Source organism: Heteronotia binoei, chromosome 5 (assembly GCF_032191835.1).
Source record: "Heteronotia binoei isolate CCM8104 ecotype False Entrance Well chromosome 5, APGP_CSIRO_Hbin_v1, whole genome shotgun sequence".
Lineage (NCBI taxonomy): Eukaryota > Metazoa > Chordata > Lepidosauria > Squamata > Gekkonidae > Heteronotia > Heteronotia binoei.
This window is the reverse complement of record NC_083227.1, coordinates 96,008,496-96,012,091: the sequence shown is the minus strand read 5'-3', so window position 1 is coordinate 96,012,091 and position 3,596 is coordinate 96,008,496.

Sequence of the window (3,596 nt, the reverse complement as noted above, 5' to 3'; positions counted from 1 at the left end):
AAATAAATTTTGTCCCCAGTTTATAAGGTTGCAATTTGGCCTATGAATGAGCCTCTGTGGCTAGAATTGGGAAATCATATATAATGTTTTTGAACCAGAACAATACTGTTTTGGGTTTATTGCTTTACACAAGGACAATCTATTTTACTTTAGTCCAGATGCATGTTCCTATTGCAAAAGTATAGCTTGCTTTTAAGTTATACAGTTCTTTTACACCCCAGGTAACAGTGCAAGCAGTGCCAGACAGCTCCATCAGTTCTGACCCGGAGAAGGAAGTTCATATTTTATAGGTTTGGTCATTGACCTTTCTGCTGCAGTAGTGTCAAAGAATTAACTTTGATGTTAGCTTTTATCACTAAAGAAGGAAGCAAGATTATCACAGAATCAAATAAACTGCTGTCAAACTAAACTGGATTTGTTGACACATGTCTATTTCAAGCAACAAATGGATTTATCATGCTTTTAAGGATTACGAATGACGAAAATCTTGTAAATTGCTAAGATTATTGAAGCAACTAAAATGATTTCAGGATGTAATTTTCTGGGAATGTTCCACTTATATGATGTGTGAGGCAATGGGAAAATCCTGTGTGTTGGACAATATTTTTGCTAACCAACTACCATCCTTATAGCACAATATCCCTTTTCATAAGTGAAGTTACTAGTTTTCATGTTTTAAGAATTCCACTAAGACTATTTTAAAAAGTGATTAAGATTTTTAAAAGTTTTTAAATGTGGGGAAATGAAGTCATTGGAGTTCATAGACATGAACTAACCTATGATGCTTGTACTGTCCCATTCTATATGACAGTCCAAATGTGGGATTACTGGTCATAGTGGTGAGAAAACAACAAGAACAATTTATTTATTTATTTATTTGATTTATATCCGCCCTCCCCACCGAAGCAGGCTTAGGGCGGCTCACAACATAAAAACATTACAATAGTTAAAAGAATACATAGTACATTCTATAAAAATTATACATTCAATAATTAAAATCAACATTTCATTTCATTTGGTGCTAGGATCTAGGTATTATGTCTTATTCAATTTTTCAATGCGACAGCATTCCATCTACGATGTGGTTCCGTGTTATGTAGACTTTACATTCAGTTTACAGGCAGAGTGAATAAAAAACCTAACTTGACAATCCTTTTTTTACATCTGATTATCATAGAGTAAAAGGGGTGGGGGGGTCCCTCATTGTGCCTTGTGGTTGAATATGGGTACCAAGTCTGAATAGGCTAAAATCTGACGGACTTGAGTTAGCTGCACAATAAAACTTTCTGGTTGCCCACTTCCACACACAGAACACCAGATCCCTGACAGTGAAAAAGATAAAAAATCTAGTATCAGTGAAACACACAGACATAAAAATATGTATTCAGCACTTTAACTCTGTGAAATGCTAAGACATTCCATAGCAGGGGTGTCAAACATGTGTCCCAGGGGCCGAATCAGGCCCTTGGAGGGCTATTAGGCCCCCAGGCAACTGGCTGTCATCTGCTTCCTTCTCCCTCTCTCTTGCTTCCTTCTGCATCACAGCTTGCTTTGAAAGGCTTGCTCAAGCGCACAGGAACTACAGAGCCAAGCTTCTATTTTCTCCATTGGCTGAGGCTCCTCTTCTTCCTGGTCCCCTGGGGAAGGAAGGAAAGAACCAGAGCTTCCTTTGCCCAGTTCCCTGGATCCCATGGGAAAAATACAAAAAAAGAACCTTTAAAACCAATAAGTGATGTTTAATGACCAATGAGTGCTAATGTTTTAAGCATGTTTATTTTAAGTTCTTAAAAAAAATCTTTGTGTTTGTGCCCTTTATAAAATTTATACCTTTGCTACCTAATCTTAAGTAGGTACACACATGGCTCGGCCCAACAAAGTCTCATTTATGTCAGATCTGGCCCTTATGTCAAATGAGTTTGACACCCCTGTTCTATAGGTTATATTCAGGCATATTCCAGTGTCTGTTACAATCAATAGGGACTTGGGGCAGGCCTTGTTTTGGGCAGGAGCGGAGCTCTGGAGTCTCTAAATTTTGTTGTGCTCTTTCTTTCTTACCCCCTCCCTCCCAACCCCCCCTTGCTTCTGGGCTCCATTGTTCAAACCCCTTGTGAGAATTTTGCTGAAATCTTAAGATTTGACAAAGCTTTTACTATTTCCCCCTACAAAAAATGGGAAAATAACCAAAACACATAAAGCAGATGCAGAGAAATCTTCATAATGCCACTGTGGCCACAAAGGAGAAAGCAGAGCTTTTTTTTGGAGCAGGAACGCAGTTCCAGCTGGCTTGGTGTCAGGGTGTGTGGCCTAATATGCAAATGAGTCCCTGTTGGGCTTTTTCTACCAAAAAAGCCTGTGTGAAACCATGGTGATGTCAGGGAGTATGGCCTAATATGCAAATGAGTTCCTGCTGGACGTTTTCTACAAAAAAAAGCCCTGAGAGAAAGTAATTTTAAAAGTATGATGGGAGTAAGGTTTTATTATGACAATTATAATCCAAGAAGCATTTTAAAGTAGATGCTGAACTGATATAATTTAGAACACCTTCCGGTTATATCAGGGGTGTGTGGCATATGCAAATGAGTTCTGCTAATGAGCTCCAGCATCTACAAAATGACTCGTTTGGGGGTATTCTAAAGAATAGCTTCACTGTAACATAAGCTTCCATATATTAGAAACCACTCAGGAGACCCCCAGTTAAACCAGGAAAACTGGGTGTCCGGTAAAACAAAGCAGGACTCCAGCAGAACTTCAGAGGCTTATAAAATTTATCCATTCAAATCCCTTATTGCTATTCCAATATCTAGTTGCAGCAAACAAATCTAAGTCTAGTGGCATCTTAAACACTAAGAAAATTTATTCCAGCATTACTGGTTTCTAAAGTGCCACTGGATTTCTGTTCAATTTTACTGCAACAGACTAACACAGCTGGACTTCTTATTACAGTATAAAATAGATCACACAAAAACTCAGAGCATGCGCCAAAATATACACATTTTCAGTTCGGGAATTATCCAGCTCCTCCAGAAAATAATTGCTCTCTTAATTTCACGAACGCAGCAGAAGAATACAGAAAGAGAAATAGACTGTAGCAAAGCTATCGCGGTATTTCGTCCTCCAGATCTCGTTATTTGAAAACTAGATACCCACCACCTCCAGAATCACTACGTAATTCCCGCCGTTCCTGCAATTTCCCATAATAAGAAAGGGAGCAAGCAAAGAGGTACGGTTTGTGCTTCCGTAAAAAACGCCGGTTCCCACGCGGATAGTAAAATGATTTTATGTAAGAGGCCAACGCAGCGGGAATATAGAATCAAGGGCAAATTAAACAGACAGATTTACATTTTTTTTCTTTTGCTGAGTTTTGAAAAAACAACACCCTGTTTACCAAAGAGGTGCAACAGTTGAGAGAAATGCAACAGATGGGAAATGCAGTGGTTAAAGTGCAGCGAATTTCCAAAGTGTTTATTCTTTATAACTCTTCGTTATGAACTGAACAAATAAAAACATGTATATACTAAATTACTGTCCTTTTTGTTTAAATTCTTACATCATATTTGTCCACAGTTACTTAATAAGACCCGGACGTGCACACTGAC